This window comes from Rhineura floridana, chromosome 8, assembly GCF_030035675.1.
Source record: "Rhineura floridana isolate rRhiFlo1 chromosome 8, rRhiFlo1.hap2, whole genome shotgun sequence".
Taxonomy (NCBI): domain Eukaryota; kingdom Metazoa; phylum Chordata; class Lepidosauria; order Squamata; family Rhineuridae; genus Rhineura; species Rhineura floridana.
This window is the reverse complement of record NC_084487.1, coordinates 33,687,050-33,706,565: the sequence shown is the minus strand read 5'-3', so window position 1 is coordinate 33,706,565 and position 19,516 is coordinate 33,687,050. Positions and strand designations below refer to the sequence as shown.

General features: G+C 44.0%; 1 protein-coding gene across 2 annotated transcripts in view; it reads left to right on the top strand.

Annotated features, from left to right (window-relative positions):
- The window catches only part of HIPK2 (homeodomain interacting protein kinase 2), a 294,723-nt gene that overhangs the window by 103,293 nt on the left and 171,914 nt on the right, over window positions 1-19,516 (top strand). The window lies entirely within an intron of this gene.

The window sequence follows — 19,516 nt, the reverse complement described above, 5'->3', positions numbered from 1 at the left end:
TTAAATAAAACATTCAACAGTCCTATCTGTTAGGGCAGACTTATTTGTGCTGTAAATACATGAAAGCTTTGAGGGTTGCAATTAACTTGCGGAGAGGGGTGTGGTGGGGAATTTGTGATAATCGGACCATTTTGCTGCTGAGTTTCCTGTGATACTGCAGAACTAGCCCAGGTCTCCACAAAGCCCTGGAATGGGCATCCATAGGGGACAGAAATGACAGGGGAGAAGTGTTTGGTTATCAGAGAGAAAGGGAATGTTTTGTCATGGTGACTGGGAAACACGTAACAGTTGTTGCATCTTGGGCTTTGAAACGTTGTTTGAATGCAGCCAGTTTTCAGATCACCAAACCCAGTTTAACTAATTTGTCTCCTGTTATGGGGAAGAGCTGGGATGAGTTGCCACAGGAGGTTTCGGACAAAGACATGAGGAAAATTCATATTACTGCCTCTGCATTTTCTGATGGCAGTGGAGGTGAGGGTGCGCTGGTGAAACAAAGGTCCATTCTTTGCCAGAGATAGACATCTTTAGCCTAGAGGCAATTTACGAGTTTGGAAAGATCTGAAAAGAAAATTTTACACTGGAGTTTACTGCCAGATCATTAGGAAGATTGATGGGGTGGTATTAAGAAAACATGAACTGCAAATTATTGTGATTAAAAAAACAAAAACATCCCAACAACCAATCCTTTTAGATCAGAGAATGGTCTTTAAAAAAGGATCTATAAATGGTATGTTACTTAAGACAGTTAAAATCCTGCTTGACACAGTGTTGGAGAAAAATTGAAAGCTTACTCCTGAAGTAGCAGAAGGACTGAACTTATGAGGATGGACTCGTCTCTGCAGTCTTAGTATCAATACCTCATGTAGTTTGCTTGGTGGTTGTGAAGAACCACTGAATATTAACTGTCACACCAATTAACTGGAATCTTTCCATCACTTGAAATTTGTTCCCACCAATAGGCTGGCATTCAGTGAGCCTTGTAATTCACTCTTAAGTGCTGTAATTAACAGACACTCTATTGTGGCATGATTGCGTGGTGCCTTCTTGCTAGCACATTCTGGCCTTCAAGATGGTGTAATTAGAGCAGGGAGGACAAGGCAGGGCGATCATCTGGTGGTGTAGAAACAACCTGGTGTGTCACCCCCTCTTTCACCATTTGGCTGCTGCCAGGGGAAAGGGTCACAACTCAGATGTCTCTGTACTACATGGTATGATTTGAATGTGAACTTTTTGCTCTCAAGTTACTGTACTCAAATGTAGCCTGCCATCATCTGCAGGGAACTCCACCAGAAGTTAGAATGAGAAGCATCTTGCTTAAAATTAGTCATCCAAAGGGTTTTGGGAAAGGCTGTAGCTCAGTGGTAGAGCGTGCAGAAGGGCCCAGGTTCATTCCCTGGCATCTCCAAGTAGGGCTGGGAATATCTGCTGTCTGAAACCCTGGAGAGCTGCTGCCAGTCAGTGTAGACAGTACTGAGCTAGATGGACCAATGAATATAAGGCAGTTTTCTATGTTCTGTGATGACTAAGAATCTGTGCTGGGTGACCAGGAGAGAAAGTATTTTGTAAATTGTAAGAGAGATGGGTATTTGTTTCCTTTTGGGATGTCAGCTTATTTCAGAGACTTCTATGCCACCTTTCAAAACACAAAGTTTTCACACACACACACACACACACACACACACACACACACACAGAGAGAGAGAGAGAGAGAGAGAGAGAGAGAGAGAGATCAGTATCTAAAATATTAAAAACTAAAAGGCTAAAAAAGGAGCGTAAAGTACATCAGGCCAGGAGACCAACACAGAAACAACAGTATCATTTATACTTTAAAACACAGGGCAGTATTAATTAAAAACCTACCCACGTTCTTTACTCAAAGGCAGATTGAAATTTATATAAAAATAATAATCTCCAAGGTCTGCCTAAAAGAAAACATGCCACCCCTTACTTTACATAGGGATCTGTACCTGGACATTCAGACCTCAAGCTCCTTGGGAGACGACTGGGAAAAGCAATGTTATAAATAAAAACAGTCATTTATAAAAAGTATGTCTAAACTGCCAGCTCATTAAAAAATATCATGGCAGCATGCAATAAATAACTTTCACACTGCAGTTTACAAAGGTCAGCTGCACACATGGAGATTGGCTACAGCTTAGTTGCACATTCCCAGGTTCAGCCATTGGTTTCTTTGGTTAAACTCCCTCCCTTACCCAACCTGGCACGTTTCAGCTCTATCGCCCATCAGGACTAAGCCAAGACTAAGCCAGCTGATGGGCTGTAGAGCCGAAGTCTGCTTTCCCTTGCCAATGCACAACTGGGAACACACTTCTCCTGATTGTGCATTGGCAGCTGTGTATCTACCTGCCACACATTTGAACCCCTGGTGGGTCACGTTTGGCCTGCGGGCTGGAGATTCCCCATCCATGGGCTGAAGGATCTCAGGTTGCAAGGATTGGGAAATTGTCCATGCTGGGCTAGGCAGTGCTGAGTGAAAGCTGGAAACTAAGAGTATGCAGTCAGGAGCCACAAGCCACAGTGGATATTGTTTTTGCAAAGGGTAAGACCCAGACTGATCAAGAAACTTTTACAGTCTTCCCAGGACAGTGGGGACAAATGACTTGCCTGAGTGGGTGAGGTTACTTTGGACTGTAGGGATGCTTCACACAGGGAACTCCCCGAGCTTGAAATCCCAGGGGCTCACCACACAGGGGAACAGAATACACATCTGTACCTACTGGCAGAAATACCTCTCCCTGAGACCTTAGATGAACGGACAGTACTTTCAATAATCCTAGGTTGAATGGGCTGTTGATCGGACTCAGTTCTAGAGCACATGGCATAAGCTATTCAGGTACACAGTGGAGCCATGATTCTCCAAGTTTGTGAGACTGATCTTCAAGAAATCCAAGATCATAAGAGCCATTTACACAACGTGACTGGAATTGAAACATAATGCAGGGGAAAGACCACACATCAGAGACAGAGCACATGTGTTGCATGCAGAAGGTCTCAGGTCCAATCCTGGCATATCTGATTTTAAAAGTAGTAAGTGATGGGAAAGAGCTCTGTTCTGGCAGCACTGGATTGGATGGCGAAATGGGACTGGATGTAACTGCGTATATGCCTATGTGATTGTGTGCTACTTAGTTTGCTCAAGCAGCTTATTTTGGAAAAAGCCTGTCTGCTTCCCTGATGTTGTTATTGAACTTACGAATATGAAGTCAAGGTCATGCAAAGTTGTTCCATGGAAAGCATTTCCATAATCCCTTTTACCAGCATCTTATTGCAACCAGATGGGTGCACTGGCTTTGCAGAAGTGTTCTTGGTTGCAGAATGTAAGCATGCCACTTTTCAGACATTAAGGACATGAATGGCCTGACATTGTGCATGTCGCCTCAGTCTGAGCTTGGAAAAGTTACTTTTTTGAACTACAACTCCCATCAGCCCAATCCAGTGGCCATGCTGGCTGGGGCTGATGGGAGTTGTAGTTTAAAAAAGTAACTTTTCCAAGCTCTGCACCTCATGCCAAAAAGTTTGACCGCAGCATATTGCTGTTTTCAGTCAAAAGCCCTTGGGGACAGGCAGAGCAGCCTCTGCCTCATAACAGTATTCTGATAATTCAGCGCAACAGAAAGACTGCATCCCAGATATGGATGGACAACTCGGTCAGTTTTGGTTCTCTCACTGTCTCCTTTTTCCAGTCATAAATTCAGTTTGCCACCTTTCTGCATCAGTTTGTGATTTTTTTAATTAAAAAAGAAGTCCTCACAAAATCCAACATTTTAGAGCCCATTTCTCATAATACCCACATTTTTGAAGCAATGTTCCTTCAGAGCGTGCATTTGGAGAAGGGAGAATTTGGAGAAGGGAGAATTTCATAGGATAGCTGTGTTTCAGCTCGCATATTGTTTAGAAAAGTGCAAATTAGGTAGGTTCATATTAAAATGTGAACCAAACTGAAGTCCCCCCCCATCATTTATCATGGTAGGGAAACGGTTGTTAACTTCCCATCAGGCAGAGACGGGGAGGAATGGACTTTTTGGGTCCAGAAGCAAAGAGAGCTCTAAACACATCCTAAGTCCTCATTGTTATTTTAAGCCCAGCTGCTATCAGAACCATGCATTTTCACTTTCTTTTCCCTTTGCTGCTTAAGTATTTGCATTTTAAAGGACTGCTTGTTTCTTAAGAATTCATAATTTCCAGCTGCTTATTGTCCCCACCTGAAGTCACAAACCTCCAGCAAGTATTATTATTATTTTTATTTATTTATTTAATTTGTATCCCGCCCTTCCTTCCAGCAGGAGCCCAGGGCAGCAAACAAGGCACTAAAAACAATTTAAAACATCATAAAAACAAATCTTAAAATACATTAAGACAAAATAGCATTAAAAACATTTAAAAAACTTTTTTAAAAGGGTTAAACACATTATTAAAAAATAGCATATAATCCGTTGATATGGAAAATGTTAGAATTTCTAACACAACAAGACGGATCATTTATTTATTTATATGATTTCTATACTGCACCACCAACGAAGTCCTTTGGGTGGTTAACAAAAACATAAGCATAAATAAATCCATAAAATACAGAAATTATGACTTCAGGAAAATGCCCCAACACCAAAGAATGAAAAAGGGACAAAGAAAACAGGCTACATGCACATTTTTGTTTCTAAACATCACATGTCTTCCCAAAGTATCATCAACTCTTTATGTTTGTTGGTGATTTTCCAGTGAAGCAGGTGTAATACCTTTTAAGCTTCAAAGCAAATGCATATAAGAATATTTCTGCTGAAGCTGGGGTCTGGCTCATTCACTTCCCACTCCATTTATCTTCCTATGTGATCCTAAACATATATCCTAATCTCTCTTAGCATCAGTATTCCAAATGTAAAATGGGAGCAGGGTTGGCCTTAGAAATTTTTCTTTTGTACTTGAAGCAAGAAGTTTCTACTGTGCTGTTTTTTTTAAAGAGTCTGGAGCCAAAAAAGAAAGAAAACATACCTGTTCTGTAATCAGCTTCCTGCAGTGACTTCTTCATGATGCTACAGAGCAAAGCTAACTCTGATTGTGGGAGGGACATGATCCTTCCCTTCTCCTTTTAATTGTAGTGCGCAGCCTACATAGCTAGTGTAGTGCCCATCTGTATTTTCTATTTTAGTTTCTGAACAGTGTTTAAAATCAGAGGGACTAGGGCTCAAATTCGCCTGGAAGTCATGCCCTCTGACTTAAAAGCCATTTGAGGGTTTTTGAAGGCTATGCAAGGTATGTGAAAAGCACTCTTTTTATGTTCAGAGACCTTCTACTTTATCATTGCTTCAGGTATCCCAGGTTGAAGAAGAGGTTCTTGGACTGAAACCCAGGCTTGAATTAAGCCTTGTTTCAGAAGTCAAGGGAGGTGAGGCTATTTTCAGGCTGGGATTGCAATCCTAAGCATACTTACTGGAAAGTAAGTGCTTTGAAATGGTTAGCATTTAGCTTTTAGTAAATGATAGGCTTGGGCTGTGCAGTGTGCTTGCTGTACTGTGAGGAGAGTTTCAGTGGCTACCTGAAGTAGCCCTCATGCCATTAACTTCTCATTTTAATTAATTAATTAATTAATTACATTTATATACCGCCCCATAGCCGAAGCTCTCTGGGTGGTTTATAGCAATTAAAAACAATAAAAACAAATATACAAATTTTAAAACACAAAAAACAGTTTCAAAACACAAGTTAAAAAAAAATTAAAAACAATTTAAAAACACATGCTAAAATGCCTGGGAGAAGAGGAAAGTCTTGACCTGGCACCGAAAAGATAACAGTGTTGGCGCCAGACGCACCTCGTCATAAAAATCATTCCATAATTTGGGGGCCACCACTGAGAAAGCCCTCTCCCTGTCACACTTTGCCCCCTCATGTCACACTTTGCCTCTCATTGGTAGATCATTTGTTCATAAGGGAAGAAAGCACTTTCTGCAACAGCAGAAGACTTATTCAGGTTTTATTACAAGTGGAGTTAAATAATTTGTCTAACGGCCAACTGACTGACCCCACCACCCAATGTCCATGTCCCCACCAGCTCCATTTTCCTGACATTCCATTTAGGGTTTCTAAGCACAAAGTTCTGACATACTTTGATTGAGAACCCTGATTGGACAGGGTTCCCAAACACAGGCAGGGAGGCTTCTGAATGAATTGAGCTGACAGTACTTCTTCACACAGCGCATAGTTAAACAATGGAATTCATTCCCATGAGAGGCAGTAATGGTCACCAACTTGGAAGACTTTAAAAGAAGATGTGACAAATTCATGGAGGACAAGCCTATCAATGGCTACTAGCCCTGATGGCTGTGTTCTACTTCCACTGTCAGAGGCTGTATGCTTCTGAATGCCAGTTGCTGGAAACTGCAGCTTTTGTGCTCAGATCCTGCATGTGGGCTTCCCATAGGCATCTGGTTGGCATCTGAGAACAGGATGTTCAACTAAATGGGCCTCTGACCGGACCCAGCAGGGCTCTTTTTATGTTCTCCTTCAGACCTTCATGCTAAACATGAATGTCAGGAATGGAGCTGGCAGAAATTGTGATATTGGAGGCAGGGGTGTCATGTGAAGTCCTGTGGCCTCTTCATAAGTTGCTTAACCCCAGTTCTAATAACCCTGGAACAGGGCTAACATTTAGATTGCATGTGCAAAACATTGTTAGCATTTCCAGCAGGGCCTAGCTTAAAGTTTCAAAATTTGGGGCAAATTAAGATGGTGGGGGGCTGCGGTCTCCCCAACAATTTGTAGGGTGCCAAGTCACCATATAAGCAAAATAAAAGCAATTTAAAGTTTTTTTAAAGGGGGGAATGGGGCAGGAAGCAGGGGCTTGGCCCGCCCTGGGCCACTCTGTAACACTGACCCGGCTGTATGAAAACAAGCATTTTCTTTATATTTGGAGGCAAAGATGTATTTTGCTCTGTAGAAAATATGACATGCACTTGTGGGTTTGGAACTCCATGCTGCGCTACTTGACAAATGAGTTGAGCTGGGTTATAAACTGAGGAGTCTATACAAGAGCAGGTAAATGACCTGAACAAGAGCTTCATTAATACTTTAAACAAAAAAAGGTTCAGGTTTCAGGAACTGTTCAGACCATGACTTCAGCACCTGTAAGATTCTGCCACATTTCCTGCTTTCACTGCACCTACAATGTTCTAAATTAGCTGCAGATGGACTAGCAGAAGTTTAATGGCAGCCAACTGGTGAGAAGGAGCTGACAGATACAGAGTGCCACCCAGCAGACCCGGGAGCTTCAGATTCCACAACTACCATTCATTTCAGTGGGTAGCTGCTCATGGTGCCTGCACGTAAGTCTCCTTTAAATGAATGGAGGCTGCACAGTAGCCATCCTTGGGGGCTTGCATACTCAGTCTGTGACCAAACTATAGGTACATGCTGCAGTTCTGCAGCTGCTGTTCGGTGGGACTGGCCCTAAGCACTGCCTACATAGGAGACTGATAAGAAGCCAGTGTGGTGTAGTGGTTAGGGTGATGGACTTTGAACAGGGAGACCCAGGTTCAAAACCCTATATAGCCACTAAAGTTACTTGGAGATACTAGGTTAGTCCCAGTCTACCTCCGAGGGGTGTTGTGAGGATAAAAGAGTGGGAGTCAAATATACTATCCTGAGCTCTTTGGAGGAAAGACGGGTTAAAATTAAAAGCTGCACTGACCTCTTCAGAAGATGGGGAGGTTACAGATGATTACATAAACAGATTTATTTTGTGCAGGTCCAAATATGTTTATTGTGTTCTTGCAGTTATCAAGGGCTCAGGGCAGGTTATAATATGTCCTTCCTATATTTTATTCTCATAATGACCTATAAAATAAGCTAGTCTGGATGGCAATGTATTCAAGGCTGCCCAGAAAGCTCCATGGCTAAGCAGAGATATGAATCTGCATGATATATCAAAAAGCAGCAACCTCAGTGAGATAAATGTTTTTACCATTAGGCACGCTCAGGCATTTGCCAAAACAGGCAGTGTTTAAAAACAGGGATGGAGGTAAGGGCACATAAGCTCCGCTCTCAGCATCTCTGTCTGCAGTGGTCCAACCTTCCTGTGCTTAACTGCATTTCCTAGAACACCTCATACAGGCAGGGGCCCTCAGTGATTCCAGATCACGCAGAGGGCACTGTTTACATTCATGCCAACAGGAATAAAAGCCCCATGAGGACCTTCCCACACAACACAGGGAAGGTTGGGAACTGTGCAGAAAAGGCAATGTGCACCTAGATGGTGAGAGTGGACCTTGTGTGCATGTTTCTGCCCCCCATCCATGGCCATGAGGTCTAGAAAATTGCTTTTAAAAAGACTATGGGCCATATTCAACTAAATTATTATGCTAGCAGAAGCACCTCAAGGATTCCTGCTAGTGCAACAGAACTTCCCCCCTCTCCTCCCCCCATGAATGCCCCACACTCTCTCTAAATCTGCTTCAGAGGGTTGGGAGAACCCCCAGAACAGCATGTGGTAGGGGTTGGAGGGGAGATTGTTCAATCAGGTAAACAGAAATTCTTCTGCTGATGGAACGAACTCCTCTGTGCTACATTTCCTACAATCCCCTATTTTTAGGAGTCTGAATTCTGTGCCTAATAGTAGACTCCACATGTATGGTATTACAAAAGGTGGACAACCTTGCACTGGAATAGGCTTAATTTTTTATTTCCTTATTTAGGGAGCTTACTCTAATAATGCTTGAGGACTCTTTGAAAAGTGTGTGAGTTTATACGTAATTAGTTTTCAGCGAGGAAGTACACCTTTCCATTGCTTCAGTTCCTAGTTGCTTTACTTAATGCAGATTACATTGCCCCTTGTGTCTGCTCTACAGTAGTAGCTGATGGTTTGATGAATACAGACTGTATCTACTTGTCATAAATGCTTGCCTTTACATGCTCCCCACTTGTCTATGATGGAAAGTTGTAGTTTTGTCATATGCCAAGGGGTTAAGTGATCGTTGGAGCAGAGTTGATGATGATGATTTGTAGGGTCAGGTCTACACACTATACCAAACAAGACCACCCGTAGGCACAAATTGTACTGGGAAGAGAGGCAAGTCAGCAAGTGGGTTTGTTCAATTGCAATATTACAGTATTTTTATCCCATCCATGTTATTGTTGTTGCTAATTATTTATTAAATTTCTTGGATGCCTTTCTTAGAAGATTAAAGGCAACTTAAAAGCAGTAAACACAACAGTCCTTGTAAATTCATCCCAGCACAATAAAAAAATTACAAAAATTACATCAGTGCAAAACCAGTAAAAAATAGTACATCACATATCATCAAATGCCAGAGTCAAGGAAAGTTTGAAAAATGGACTGCCTTCAAGTTGATCCCGACTTATGGCGACCCTATGAATAGGGTTTTCATGGTAAGCGGTATTCAGAGGTGGTTTACCATTGCCTCCCTCTGAGGCTGAGAGGCAGTGACTGGCCCAAGGTCACCCAGTGAGCTTCATGGCTGTGTGGAGATTCGAACCCTGGCCTCCCCGGTCATACCCCAGCACTCTAACCACTACACCACACTGTCTGATAAACTAAAAGTTTAAACAGATGCAAAAAAGATAGCAATATTGGTGCCAGGCAGACTTCATTGGGAGAGCCTTCCATAAACGGGACAGTTGTGGATTCCATCCTCTCAGAGGTTATATGGCACTTGTTATGTAGTTCTCACTGTATGCCAAAGGTACGTCTCTTTACCCTGGACTTTGTCATCTGAGATATATATTTTAGGGCCCACCCTATTCTATAGAAAAAATCTGTTTTAACGACTTTTGATATTGTATTACTAAATTGTTGTATGCCTTGGGACGTCATGGTGAAGGGCGGGTATGAAAACTAAATAATAATTATTACAGCAACCATGACCATCACCGAAAGGGCCTTTTCCCTTGTCACCACCCCTTGGACCTCTCCTGGAGGTGGCATGTAGAGGAGGGCCCCAGATGTTGATCTTAGGACATGGGTTCATGTCAAGAGAGGCATTCCACCAGGTATCAGGGTCCTGAGGCATGTAAAAAACAGCACTTTGAACTGGCCCCAGAAAAGAATAGGCAGCCAGTTGGGCCACAACAGGTAACATATGGTCTGATCATCTGGTCCCATTATTAATCTGGCCACTACATTCTGCACTAGTTAGAGTTTCCAAACTGTCTTCAGAGGCAGTCCCATGTATAGCACCTTGCAATCATCTAACCTGGAGGTTACCAGAGTATAGAGTATGTCAGAACAATATTGCATAGAAAATATTTCCCTTTCACTCTTGTGATAATTATTTTATTTATTTATTTATTTATTATTTGATTTATATCCTGCCCTTCCTCCCAGCAGGAGCCCAGGGTGGCAAACAGAAGCGCTAAAAGGCTTGTTGAAAGAGGAAAGTCTTCAAAAGGCGCCGAAAAGATAGCAGAGATGGCGCCTGCCTAACATTCAGGACAGGGAATTCCACAGGGTAGGTGCCGCCACACTAAAGGTCCGTTTCCTATATTGTGCAGAACAAACCTCCTGATAAGATGGTATCTGCAGGAGGCCCTCATCTGCAGAGTGCAGTGATCGACTGGGTATATAAGGGGTAAGACAGTCTTTCAGGTATCCTGGTCCCGAGCTGTATAGGGCTTTCTACACCAAAACTAGAACCTTGAACTTGGCCCTGTAGCATATGGGCAGCCAGTGCAATTCTTTCAGCAGCAGGGTGACATGTTGGCAATACCCTGCCCCAGTGAACAGTCTTGCCATCGAATTTTGCACCAGCTTCAGCTTCCGGCCCAACCTCAAGGACAGCCCCACATACAGCACATTACAGTAATCCAGCCTAGAGGTTACCAGTGCGTGGACATCAGTGGTCAGGCTATCCCGGTCCAGAAACAGCCAAAGCTGGAAAAAGGCACTCCTAGCCACTGAGGTCACTTGGGCCTCTAGCGACAAAGATGGATCCAGGAGCACCCCCAGACTACAGACCAGCTCTTTCAGAGGGAGTACAACCCCATCCAAAGCAGGCAACTGACCAATTATCCAAACTCAGGAACCATCAACCCACAGTGCCTCCATCTTGCTAGGATTCAGACTCATCCAGCCCACCACCGAGTCCAGGCAGTGGTCCAGGGCTTGCATGGCCTCTCCTGATTCAGATGTTATGGCATCTGCATACTGCTGACACCTTGCCCCAAATCTCTTCATGACTGCTCCCAAGGGCTTCATATAGATGTCAAACAGCATGGGGGACAAGATGGTACCCTGTGGCACCCCACAGCACAACTGCCAGGGGGCCGAAAGACAGTCACCCAATGATATTCTCTGAGAGAAACCCTGGAGATAGGGTCGGAACCACTGTAAAACAATGCCTCCAATACCCATCTCACCAAGTCGGCCTAGAAGAATACTATCGTCAGTGGTATCAAAAGCTGCTGAGAGATCAAGTAAGAGTAACAGGGTCGCACTCCCCCCTGTCCTTCTCCCAGTAAAGGTCATCCATCAGGGCGACCAAGGCTGATTCAGTCCCATAATCAGGCCTGAACTCAGACTGGGATGGGTCGAGATAATCTGTTTCATCCAAGAGTACTTGCAATTGCTGTGCCACAACCCTTTCAATCACTTTCCCTAAAAAGGGGGTATTTGCAACCTGTCAGTAGTTGTCACAAACCAATGGGCTTTTTCAGGAGTGGTCGAATCACCGCCTCTTTCAAGCCAGCTAGAACCGCTCCCTCCTGCAATGATGCATTGGCCACACCCTGGATCCACTCGGTCAGACCCCCTCGGCAAGCTTTAATAAGCCAAGAAGGGCAAGGGTCGAGAGGACACGTTGCTGGCCGCATCATCGCAAGCACCTTGTCCACATCATCAGGCCGCATCAACTGAAACCGTTCCCAAGACATTGCAGCAGACTTTGCACTGGACACTCATTGGGGACTACATTAGATGTGGATGGGGCATCAAGACTGCTACGGAGGCGAGCAAGTTTACCCTTAAAGTGCCTTGCAAACCATTCACAGTGGGCCTCCGAAGGGTCTAAAACTCTTTTTCCTGAAGTTGATGTCAACAGACCCCTGACAATATGGAAAAGCTCCACTGGACGGCTACTTGTGGATGCGATGGAGGCAGAGAAATGGGTCTTTTTCGCCGCCCTCACCGCCACACAGTAGGCACGGTTATGATGTTTTACTCGTACCCGATCAGCCTCACAGCACGTCTTTCACCACTTGCGCTCTAGCCGTCGTCCAGCCTGTTTCATTGCCCTTAGCTCACTGGTGTACCAAGGTGCAAGCCGGGCTCTACAATGCTGGAGAGGGTGCTCAGGGGCAACCATGTCAAGAGCCCGACAGGGCTTCAACAGGGTCACCTGCTCTTATCTACTGGGAACTCTCCCAGGGCATTCAGGAATCCAGTGGATTCCATTAGGCTCCGGGGGTGGACCATCTTAATCTGTCCACCACCCATGCAGGGAAGGATCGGAGCCATAAGTCTAAACTTCACCAGGAAGTGATCTGACCATGACAATGGGGTGACATCCACCCCCTCCGTCTCCAGACCACCCTTTCCTCCATCTGGAGCAAAAACCAAGTCGAGGGTGTGCCCTGTCCTATGTGTTGAGCCAGTAACAACTTGAGACAGCCCCATGGTCGTCATGGAGGCCATGAAGTCCGGAGCTGGAACACTAGAGGGAGCCTCAGCATGGACATTGAAATCATCCACAACTATTGTTCTGGGCTCCTCCAACACCACAGCCAAGACAGCCTCCGCCAGCTCTGTCAGAGAAGCTGCCGGGCAGCAGGGTGGACAATGGACCAGCAGCAACCCTAGTTTACTGTCTCCTCGGCCTGACACCAGGTTCAGGCCCTCACAGTGTCATGGCCCCGTCAGAGGACTCCTCAGATGAGGACGACTCGGGAGTAACAGCAGCAGACCCAGGAGCAGCAGACTCAGAAGGAGACATGGAGGAGCCTCCTGAGAATCCAGCTCCTTCTCCCCCTCAGCTGCAGAGCACCCCAGATACAGCAGAGTCCCTGCAGCCAGACACAGACAGTGAACAGGATACTCCCCCCTCACCTGCCGAACGTAGACAGCAGAAGGTCAGGCAGAAGAGAGGCAGGCCTGTCTCCTTAAGGACCAAACGCTGAGGACTCACACCTGCTGTCAACCTTGCTCTTTATAAGGCACACCTTGGCTGCAGCTTGTTGCTGACTGCAACATCAGGTGTGGCTTGTGTGTTCCGAGTTTCCTGGCACCCTCTTTCGGACTGACCCCTTGGCACTTGATCCCGGACCTCTACTGACCTCACTTCTGGACTCCTGACTCGGCAAGTACGCTTCGGACAAGCCTGGCCCTTATCAGCTCCCCTCCTCCTAGACCTGGCAGATTTATGACCAGACTGCCAGCTAAGGACTTTGCTTCCCTGCCAGCCACCCAGGAATTTCCAGCCCCCCACCGGCACTGCTGACGCAGTGTAGAGCTGACACACAGCCAGCTCCAAGACAGAGTGGTTTCCTGATGACAGAGATGGAAGTTCTGTAGACCACATCAACTCCTCTCCCCCGTCCCTGCAGCCTATGCTGGTGTTGCACCGAGTATCCAGGTGGGCAAAATTGGATCAGATCAACTCCTCCAAGCTCACCCACCCAGGTCTCGGTAATGCACACCAAATCGGCACCTTCATTCACAATCAAATCATGGATGCGAGTGGTCTTATTGTGTACTGAGCTGGCATTAAACAACAACACACACAGGCCAGTGGGCACAGCAGATGAGCAACGAAGAACCCATCCATGAGAGGAGTGGCAGCAAGGAACAAGGTGCAGATAGCCTTGCCCTTGTCTTCTATGGTAATTCACCACATCCCCATGGCTATATTTCCCTCTGCCGTAATCACTGAAATGGGGGTGGCATCACCCATGTTCCTCCGTACTAAGACTCCTCCTAAACACCTGATATGGACCCAACATGAGCCCACCAACAAAACCTGCCGGAGCGAATTATACTAGTAGGCCTCTGCGAGGATTGGGAACAGTCATACCCATTCAGACTTTTTGTCGAGCCCCAGGTCTCTCAGGAGAATCAAGGAGGGGGACTGGAGGAGCTTCAGCCTCCTCAGCTAGAGCATGGGGCAGAGCCAGAGGAATTTGAGACTTTCGAAGACACTGGGGGAGGAAGTGTGCTTGACACTGTGCCAGTTCCCATGGACAGCCCTCCTGCTGGAGAGGACGCATCAACAGAACCATTGGGGGAATCTCTGGCGCACACGCCAATTCTAACTCCCCTGGATCCCCCTTTTGACACTTCAAATGCTTCGCCGCCTCCTGACCTCCAGCCTGCACCTATCCAGTCGGTATTGTCAGATGAGCCATTGGAGGCGTGCCCTGTTTCACCCCGCACCAGACACTGCGAGAAGCGCACCAGTCAGAGGGAGGTTCTTCGAAGGCGTGAGAGATTATGTGCGAAGACCTTTCCTATTTAAGGTTGTGCCCCCCTAACCGGGGTGCTGAGTCAACTTACTTCATATGCTGCAGAGTATGCTTAGTAGCTTAGATAGGGATTGCAGTGAGTTAGTTTAGTCGAGTTAATGAGGCATGCTGCCTTTGATGTTTCAATTACCCTAATAAAACAAGAATTGCTTTCACCCTCGTCTCTGTCTCGTGCCTCACACTCTGGCAGGACACTTTTTCACACAGGGCCCATATACTCTCCCTCCTGTCTCACACCCAGGGTGGGCCAGCCTTCTGCCAGGCATTTGGCGACTTTCTCCTATCATTCAGTTCACTGCACAGGCTCCCACCCTGTGCAGAAACTACACATGCACCACACACCCTCCCCACCACCAATCTCCTCTAGATTGGTTTAACAGAAAACATATATAAAAAAAGAAAAGGTAATAGAAGGGGGTAGCTCCCTCGCCCTCGGGACTCCCTAGGGGGCGTTGCCCCTTCAGTGGCAACCCTGCCAGCGGCAGACCCACCGCCCAAGGGCAGCTGGGCTTTTATGCCTCCTGACCCAGCCAGCAGCTGATGCAAGAGGCTGCAAGATTAACTGCAGCCTAGGGGGACCCAGTCCTTGCAGCACTTACCAGGGACTTCAGTTGTCTCGAGAGACAGCAACCCAAAGGAGCGAGCAGCAAGCACCCAGATGCTCAGGTACTCACTGCCAGGGCAGGTCTTCTTTAGTCCCCTAGTGCTGCTGCTGTAATTGTAGTCTAGATAAGGATGTCAGACACTTGAAACCCGTTCTCCTTGGACATGTATGGTTCAAACAGCTTGTAGGGAAGCAGGCAAAACATAAATTATTGAAGGTAACCCAGTTGGCCTTTGCTTCTTTCTCTGCTTTATTACATTTTTAGGTTACTCACTTGGCCTGACCTGCCCTTTCACAAAGCCACATAGCATATTGATATGTGGAGAATCTATCCAATCATCCTGCTTCCCTTCTCCTGAAATTATCAATAAGAACCTTGATGTGACAAGCAAAGGGTGTGAAGAGGAAAGAAACACATGATTGCGTATAACCTACTGTATGAAATGAAACGTTACAAGAGCTTTAGGAAAAGCGGGCTCTTGCCTCTGAGAGTGCCCGGCTCTATGAATCAATTAGTTTCTAAGATGCCCCAGCACTTTTTATCTTTTCTTTCCCCTTCAGGAATGAGATTGGCTGCTAAATCTTTAGCGAGTAAAACACTCAAAACGAATGTCTCCATCACAGAGTTGAAGGATAAATCATCTCTGAAACTATATAGTGATCAAGAGTGTGTGCTGCTATTGTAGGCCTGCACTAAGGTGATGACATTAATTAAGGGTACAGTTGTATGCCCACTTACCTCAGTGGGGCTTATGTCTGAGGAGACATCTATAGGATTTCACTGTGAGCCGCCAAATAACATTTCACTGCGACTACAAGCTACAGATGGGGGTGGAATTTGATTCAGTTTGCATTTAAAAGTTAATCTACCTAATTTGCACTTTCCAAAGCAATGAGCAAACTGAAACAGAGCAATCCTTTGAAATTCATACTTCTCTGAATTTTGCAGTGCAGGTTTCTAGCCAAGTCATCCGTACAAAAATGCATATACTAGAGTAAATGTGTAGAAAAATGCATATATTAGTAAACAGCATACAAAATTTCATTATACTAGGGAACATTGCTTTGCAAAAATGTGTGTATTAGGCAAAATGGCATACAAACATGTGCATATTAGGAGAAATTCACATTAAAATGCTGGTGAATTTTCATAAGGACTTTAAAAAAATCATAAACTGATGTGGAAATATGGAACAGAATTTAAGATTGCAAAAAAAGAGAAACTAAGAAAAACTGAAATTGATAAATTAACCTATCGCTACTAGGAACCCAAAAATGATCCCAAATTGTGGATCAGCTGTGAATTTGAGGGGAAAGCTCATCAGGGGATCTCCACAGATAACTTAGTGTGTATCTCCTGGTTGCTATGTACATCGAGATTCTGCAGTGCTGGAAAATACCCAATCCATGTGAGCTACAAAGCTTGTACACTTGTATGTGGCATGTAGCTCTCCTAGAGAAATTGACCTATCAGGCTCTGCTTGCCATTCATCTGGGTGGGGAGGACATGACACTGCTGGATATGTAGATGTTAGAATAGTATAAATACTGAGTAATAAATGAATAAATAGTGGATAAATATTTGCAGATATAGGCAGCAGGCATCAACACCCCGATGCAAAGCATGAATCAGTGAAGTTAAATAAAAGTATTTAACTTTAATTAAGTCCCACTGATTTCATGTGTTTTTGCATCCTGGTGTTTGGAAAAAAAACTTTGAGCAAACAAATCAAAAACCCTCTTTCCCATCATTCCTCTTGATTGCCCCATTTTCTTGACTCACTCAGTGGAGACTAAAATCATTGAACCGAGAGGAAAATGTAGTGTTCCACTGTGCTGTGTTTCACCGTGAAATTAACAGAGACGAATAAAATTGGAAAGGTAAACAGATAACAGTCCCACATTATACAAAAAAGTGAGTGATGAAACACTTACAACCTTATTTCAGCAGAAGAATATGTCACTGACAGGCACCTTCTATATTTATTTATTTTTAATCCTAAGATATGCTTTCTCCTAGTTACTGAAATGTAGTTTATTATTTCCATCAGAACACTGGTTATGAATCTGTCAAACTAAATATATATTCTTCAGAATGATGTTACCACCTAGTAGAGTATTCCTGAATATTTATTTAATAATCTTGCTTAGGAATGAATCGTGTGAAAGTGGCATGGGCCAGGCAGCTTAGCCCTGGGAAAAATTTCCTGCTACTCCTGGATTTTACAGCTGTTTTCACACTCGTTAATAATATTAACGTGATATTATTTATTATTATCGGTCTTGACTATTTATATAGCATATTAAACTTTCACAGCATCTTAGAGAGTAACATTAACAAAAGACAAATATTTGGTCCGAGGAGATTACAGTTTAAGCATTTTTAAAAGGCGGTGGCTCCTGCCCATGCCCCAATTTTATCTATTGTGCTGACCTGTGCAGAATTGACTTAAGTTGTGTGGTCATAGGAAATTACTACAGAACTACCAACATGTCAGAGCAGTATAGGTGCATGATAAAATTTGAACAATCAAGAGCCATAGGGCCAATTTCTAAAAAGTATATTTTATCTCATTAGGTTGCTCAGCTCTTGATGGAGCACATCCGAATGTGTGAATGGCTTGGGATTGATTGACTGAGTGCAGAGCCAGTTCGGATTATATCTCTCCCCAATGTGGGCCATATCTTTGGAGTGGGAAGGAGAGTATGCCTGCACTCACTACCCACCTAGTGTGCCTTTTCTGTTTCTTTGCCCTTTTCTAAACTTAATTTTCTTTGTCTGACCTTTTCCACCACTTCCTTCACTTTCTCTCCTCAGCCTTTTACCTGATTCATTAGCAAAATTAGTATTTTTTACGGAATATTTTGAACTTTCTTTTGTATTCTATTGGTACATATTAATTATGATTTGGTTAGTGGATTGGATTTCATTGTAATATACTGAATTTGTGTTATGACATGCTTAGTGAATTGTTGATTGTGTTTCTTTTGAATCTGTTGATATGTTTTGTAACTATGCTTAAATATGATGTTGCATTTTGATCTTTATTTTATGCATACTGGGCACAATCTATATTGGAAAAGTGGACAATGAATGAACACAACTCAACCCATCCTTCCTTCAATTTTCCCAGATGTCCTCATGAGGCTGTCATCCTCAAATAAGGGCTATGCACATAAAATTGAATGTGCATAGGTCAGTTTTGTATGGTGTATTTCTCACATAACACCAGTAATTAAGTACATGCTTTTAACCTATACACACTGGGTTTTACAAGCATCACAGTCCTGCAAGGACATCAGAAGTGGGTCAGCAGTAGCGGGTCCACAAGAAGGAACAACCTGGTACTCACTTCCCTCCATGTGTATGGATCAGATTGAAGAGAGTTTTTGTCTTGGTCCCTTCCACTGTGTTTGAGGTGACATAATGATATGAAAGCTCAGTCTATAGAATTTGATGGTTATTTCATATGCACAAATCATCACTTGATGTTCCAAACATCAAATGATGAACATTCATGTGTTAACACACTGTGGCCTGGCCTCGTGCTTATTAAGGGTATTTTTTCCTTTGCTTTCCTCTGATGAAGTGACACAGAAGTATGCACAGATCTGCTTTGTGATGTTTGCACTGAGTCCAAAGCAGATACTTGCATCACCATTCACACATTGCATTTAACATGTCATTCTCAACCCAGGTATGTCTGCTTGAAAGTTTTCAGAGCAGACCTTTGTTGATCACATATCACTATTCCCAAAGTCCACACATATCAGCAGGGTTTGTTATTTCAGGAGAAAGGGAAGGGTCATAAATCATGATTGCATTTTGTTGTTTGATTTCATTACCTGAGTAACAACTATTTTGCTTTTTTAATAAGATCTGCAAAGTTTCCCTGGCTGGGCTGTAAACATTTTCTTATCCTTCTTGGGTTTGCATATAATGGGTGGTAGCAATTCTGGAACTGGCATAAGCTGTGCTGCAAGACTCTGCCCTCTGAAAATCTCATTTGCTCTCTCTCCCCATTCAGGGTATCCAACCTAGTGTCAAACCAGGGATTCAGGTAGCTGCCTGGAACATCACTTTTCAGAACCATATGTCCATAGATGAATACATGGGGTCCAAAAGAGAAGTCACTGAAGAATGATAATACTCTTACATTTATTGCATTTGTTATGCAGCTGGCTTCACAATAGCAGCAGGAAAGTCCCTGGTCACCTATAGATTGACTATATTTCTTTAGTTTGCAGAAATAAATAATGGCAAAAGAGATAGAGCCTCTGCAACTATTCACAGGCCTCTGTTACTTCCTGGTTATTATGTGCATATCTCACTGTGTGTGTGTATGTGTGTGTGTTTATATCAAATGAGAGTAATCAGATAAGACAAATGCTTCAGGAGTGTGGATATATTCAGTTCTGCATCTCTGATCTACA